The sequence below is a fragment of the Astyanax mexicanus genome, chromosome 23 (assembly GCF_023375975.1).
Source record: "Astyanax mexicanus isolate ESR-SI-001 chromosome 23, AstMex3_surface, whole genome shotgun sequence".
Taxonomy (NCBI): Eukaryota; Metazoa; Chordata; class Actinopteri; order Characiformes; family Acestrorhamphidae; genus Astyanax; species Astyanax mexicanus.
Genome location: NC_064430.1, coordinates 8,854,364 through 8,860,544, shown reverse-complemented (window position 1 = coordinate 8,860,544; position 6,181 = coordinate 8,854,364). Strand labels below are relative to the sequence as shown.

At 40.0% G+C, this 6,181-nt stretch overlaps 1 long non-coding RNA gene across 1 annotated transcript; it reads right to left on the bottom strand.

Moving 5' to 3' along the window:
- Positions 1–670: 670 nt before the first annotated feature.
- On the bottom strand, positions 671–4,073 carry LOC125787239 (uncharacterized). The gene is made up of 2 exons (XR_007429156.1): positions 4,026–4,073; positions 671–1,048 (listed from the first exon to the last, which is right to left on the bottom strand). It is a non-coding gene; the product is annotated as an uncharacterized LOC125787239 (long non-coding RNA).
- Between the last annotated feature and the right edge of the window lie 2,108 nt (positions 4,074–6,181).

Below are 6,181 nucleotides of genomic sequence, written 5' to 3'. Positions count from 1 at the left end.
ACTGCCTTCCCCTAACAATAGCCTGCGGACCAATAGATGGAGCTTCGCAGCTTCATGTGGCAAAGATTTTTTTCTTTTAATTAGTTTTCTTCCTTTCAACAAAAAGAAAGCATGTAAATCACATTTGAGGACCTCCTGGTTTGTGTGACAGGAGCTGAAGCAGTTGCTCTGCAGGAGTTCCAGCTAAATTGCCAAAAAGATTTTTATGGGCAGGAGGCTGTCCAGCCTGCCGGAAGATATACTCTACTTCCACATGTGCCTGCTGTCTCTTCCTGCCACACTGCATGACAGACGAAGACTGATTTCAATAATTAATCTTCACAGCTTTAACAAGAAGCACAGGTTTTTGGAAGAGATTGGTTTAATTTAGTTTTCTTAAAAATGTACAAAGAATGATGATAAGGGTTCTTGCATGGTTTCTTGGTTAAACTAATGTTGTGCGATTGAGATTTTATATACCTGTGATATCACCCTTGCGCCTTCACTTACTATGTGCAACACTGTGCAGGGGCTTAACTTTGCTCCTCACCTGAGGCTCATTATGATTAGACACAGCTGCAGTTCACTCAAGGGACTAACAAGGACTCTTTTTAAGCAGCTCTCGGGTCTTTTTTTGTCTAAACAAAAACACAATCTTTTTTTTATTTTATAATTTTATTTCTAATTTTTCCCATTTTTCTCCCCAATTTACACGGCCAATTACCCAACCCACTCATTAGGACTCCCCATATCACTAGTAATGCCACAACACACCAGGAGGGTGAAGACTAGCACATGCTTCCTCCGATACATGTGAAGCCAGCCACCGCTTCTTTTCGAGCTGCTGCTGATGCAGCATTGCCGAGCAGCCAGTGCGCTTGGAGGAAAGCACAGCTGCTCGGCTCCGGTACATCAGCTCACAGACGCCCTGTGCTGCAGACATTACCCTAGGAGTGATGTGGGGAGAGAGCGCCATCTACCCACCCAGAGGGAGCAGGGCCAATTTTGCTCCCTCTGACGCCGGCAGCTTGATGGCAAAGCTGCATGAGCTGGGGTTCGAACCTGCGACCTCCCGCTCATAGTGGCAGCGCCTTAGACCGCTGGACCACTCGGCGCCCCCAAACACAATCTTTTTTAATGTGATCCATATCTGGCATCCATCCTAATGGTGCAACAGAGTAAGGCTTCACAATAGGTTTCACTTTTATTCCAGTCAGCATCTGAGCAGCTGAGTTAAGACTGCTGTTGCTGACAATTTTATAGTCTACTTACAGACATTTTCTGTCATTTTCCATCTTTGTTTCCTTTTCTTTGCCACACAAATTGCATGAATTCCAATCTGGCTGTTCAGATAGCACTGCATTGCTGGAAATCGAATACCCAATCAAATACCACATATTGAAGCGCAGATGAAGTGTGATAATATTGCAAAATATTGCATTTATGCTGCTTATATAGCCACATAAATGACCCATAGTGTTACCTGTTTGTTTAACTGTGGAGTTATAAGTATTGTCATTTTCAGCTAATTTTTGTGTCTGACCGTTTGCTAGTTATTTAACCGGTACATGCATTTACCTGTGTTGTAACTTCCTAGCTGCTGTTTGACTTCTGCCTAACCTGACCATGAATTTGGTAAACCATAAAATTTTCTTTGCATATATGTAGCCTGCCCTTAACCCTTTCTTTAACCCCTTTCTCGAAAATTACCTTTCCTTCACACCTTCAAATAGTCAGAATGGAAGTGTAAAGGGATGCATTTATTGTTTTTGAAGATGCTTTTACTCCTGTCATGATGTAGTGGCACAAATACACTGCTCGTTTTCCATTGAACCCATATGTACTTGAACTTGGGGACAAAAGGTGGCCACCTGTGGTACCTCTTCAAGGTAACCGTCTCTTCTAGGTAGGCAATGGCAAAAGTATTTCGTTTAGGAATTTCACTTTAGAACCCATTTCTTCCCACTGACAAAAACAACACAGAATAGCTCTTCTCTTCCCTGTATATTGCACTTGCAAATGTCTCTTCTCAACAAGTTACCCATTGGTTACTGAACGTAAAGAACACATATGGCTATGTGAACATCTGTACATATGTGAACTCTCACAATAGGAATAAACTTTAGGTTTAGTAGAGTATTCAGCAAACTGAACCAAACGTATTTTACGGCAGCCAATAAAGACAAAGGCAAAGTGGGGTCATAAAACCATGAGCAAAACAAGAGTCCGATAGCCTGAAAGATCCAAACATCCAGACAGATAAAATGAATCTAGAGAAAAAACAGAACAAGCTACAACCAGGCTGACAATACTCAGTAACCAGCAAAACAGTTGGCAATACTTCACAAAATTAATGGCCACATCCAGGATTCTATACACACAAAGATAATCAAGCACAGCTTAGCCAATCAATGTTAACCCCTTAACAGGGCAGCATTTTTGTCAAATTTCTGCTTGACATTACAAACCATACCTTGACGATTTCTATTCAAGCATTACATAAAAAAGTTTAATGTTTGATAATAAACCTTACTACAAATTCTAGTTGTGATTGTAATATTGTAAAAATTGTTTTGAAACATGTAAGTAAATCTGCCACTTTAAAAATATAATAAATAAAATCATAAAATTGGCACTTCAATATTTTCCTGAATAGAAATCAAACAGTTCGTGTCCTCCAAACCTTTAGTTTCATTATGGTTGTCTGGTTTTTACGTCTATTTTCAATCCTTCAGAATTTGGGTTAATTCCTGTTACTGATCTGGAATTATTTAGTATAGAGTGAACAGACAGCTTCTCCAAGTGTCCTGTAGGAGATTTCAAAGGCCTCATATTTTCAGAATGTTAATTTTATTTAAAGTTGTTTTACTGTAGAAAAAAAAGGGATTTTGTATCACCTACACCTGTAGCCCATATATGGGAAAATACATTTTAAGGGGTTAAGGCGAGACTAAATGAGTGAACAGTTAATGACTGGATGAAATGTCACATGTGATTCCCCCGAAAGAATGGATTTAAGGGAAATAGTGTAAAAGAATTGGGCAGTGGCAGATGGGAAACCCAAAAGTGTGAGACCTCATTCCATGTATTTATTCAGTTAGTCTAAATATCCCAATGACGCCTGTAGCCTCTCTAGTGGGTAACAAGTAATGAAGAGCCCCGAGTTGCATTCGAGATGGATTGTCTGCATCCACAGTACCTTCTCTCTCAAGCAAACTGAAGAGGCCACAGTACGCACTTGTTAACTCGCTGCAGAGAGCCTCTTGATACGCAGGCTGTGTGTGCTTCTTCATCTGAGGGCTCTGTCTCTTTCAAAGCCGCTAAAAATGTTCATCAGTAAGCAGAGTTCTGTCCTTAGTGTAGAGACACATCGTATATGGTCATTGTGTATTAATATAAATCTGTCCATTGAAGTGCTACTCCAGTGGTTGATGGAAGCATATAGGAAGACAATAAGACAGATGACTGTATCCATCAATTCATCCATAAAAAAAGTGTCCTTCACTTCAAAAACCATAAAAAAAAAAATAGTATAAATCAAATGTACCACAAGGTGTAGAACCAGTGAAATGGGGAAAATGTTTGAACACCTAATCATCACATAATTCTCACTTAAAGTGGAATGTTATTCTGTTTCTTTTTTTTTTTATAATTTTATTTCTATTTTTTTTTCCCATTTTCTCCCCAATTTTACACAGCCAATTACCCAACCCATTCATTAGGACTCCCCCTATCACTAGTGATACCTCAACACACCAGGAGGGTGAAGACTAACACATGCTTCCCCCGATACATGTGAAGTCAGCCACCGCTTCTTTTTGAGCTGCTGCTGATGCAGTATTCCTGAGCAGCCTCTTGGAGGAAAGCACAGCGACTCGGTTCTGGTACATCAGCTCACAGACACCCTGTGCTGCAGACATGACCATAGGAGTGATGTGGGGAGAGAGCGCCATCTACCCACCCAGAGGGAGCAGGGCCAATTTTGCTCCCTCTAACGCCGGCAGCTTGATGGCAAAGCTGCATGAGCTGGGGTTCGAACCGGCAACCTCCTGCTCATAGTGGCAGCGCTTTAGACCGCTGGACCACTCGGCGCCTAAATGTTATTCTGTTTCTAAACTAAAAGCAGAAGCATTTCGGAGTGGATATAGTGGTACTACAATGACCCCCCCTGCTAAGCCTAATATATTCATTCTAAAACTGGGGTGTCGGGTCACTTTTCGCAAGAGTTCTTCTGGCCACGTCAAGCATCTTATGTACTTACGTCATACGTACAGCCTCTAAGGGCGTTTTCACACCTGTAGTTGGTTTCTCTGGTCCGCATCAGTAAATGTGTTCGTTTACTTGGAGCGTTTTCTTGCTCTGTTCGGTCTGGTTTCACATAGGCATAAATGTAAACGCACCAAAATGTGCATCAATAAACCACGCAAGCAGACTGTGTCCTCTGATTGGTCAGAGCTTTCTGACACGGGAGTATGTTAAATATAAATATACAAAAAAAGTAAATACAGCGAGAAGATTTTGTGTTCCAGCACAAATATCTGTGCTTTAACACTGAACGCTGAAACGCTGCACTTTCAAACACAGTGTTTCTACGTGCAGCGCAGATTTATACATAATAAACAGAGTCACACGGCTGTGAGCAGTGAATGCAGCGCGTGCATGGACACAGTGTTTGTTCTTAGCTGTGGTAATTAGCATTATCTGGCTAATATATCAGTTTAAACTGTGCTTGCTTTATCAGCAGTTTAGCTCAAATAAATGGCTTATATTTAATAGCTGGATCTGATCGAGACCGGATCACGTTCTCACCATAAGCGAACCGCTCCAGAGTCCGTTTGGTACCGGACCACCTCCTCTAGCTGGTCTCGGTCCGGTTCTTTTGATCCGCACCAGAGTGCGATTACTGTTTTCACACCTGCTCAATCGAACCTCACTAAAGTTACAAACGGACCAGAGTTCGTTTTAACCGGACCAAACAGTGCTGGTGTGAAAACGCCCTAAAAGAGGATCCGGCCCAGTTTTACTGAACATGAGCGGAGTCTTCAGAAGGGGTTAACTCACAGCTCAGTAGCTCATTCACTCATAGTAAAACTACTGAAAGGAAGGAGTGAAGTTTCTGACTGAGCATGCTCTCTCTCTCTCTCTCTCTCTCTCTCTGACTGAACATAACCTGGAATCGGATCTCATCCTCTCTAAAAGGAGACTGCATCACACCCTCCCAGTTTAAAATGATTCTTCCACATAGATTCTAGTTTAAAAAAATCCCACAAATCCCAAAATGTACAGACATCAACCTTATTTCAGTTTTCTTTTTTTTTATTATTTTAAACCAGAATATGTTTAACGTATATTTTAGATTCTTCTAAGTAGCACCTTTTGCTTAGATGACAGCTTTGCACAACTTGGCTTTGATTTTTTTTTTCGGTCAGCTTTATGTAGTAAGGTCACCTGGAATTCAGGCTTTCAGTTAACAGCTGGGCTGAACTCATCAAGAGTTAATTATTTGAATCTCTGCGCTCTTAATGTGTTTGAGAGCATCAGTTGTAAAGTTTTGAAGAGGTAGAGTTACAGGTATACAGTGAATAACTATTTTATGGCAAATAAAAGCAAATAAAAAAAATACATAAAGAAATGAAGGTCAGTCAATCTGAAAACTTTCAAGAACTTTGAAAGTATCCTCAAGTGCAGCCACCACAAAGACCATTAAAAACACAATGATGAATCTGGTCTCATCAGGACCACTCCAGGAAAGGAAGACCAAGAGTTACATCTGTTGCACAGGATAAGTTCAACAGAGTTACCAGCCTACAAGTCTTACCAAAAACACATCTTTTAAAGGGTTTGTGACACATATCAGCATGGGTTCTTCTCAGTTAACACAAATGTATGATATCTGTATGGAACTGTTTCAAGAAAGACTAAGATTAAAGTACACTAAGCATTATTATGCTATAGTGCACTAAAGTGTACCTGTAGCCACATTATTTAACAGTATATTTAAAGTGCTAAAATGGAACAACAGTTTTTGTACTTTTCATATAGTATAAAAGTAGTAAAAATATATATATATATATTAAATTACTTAAATTGTGCTAATTGTGTTAAGTATACTTAACTGTACTAAAATGGAACTATAAATGTACTTAAATAACATTTGAACATACTACTTCATGTATATAGCCCCATATTTTAAATATGCTTA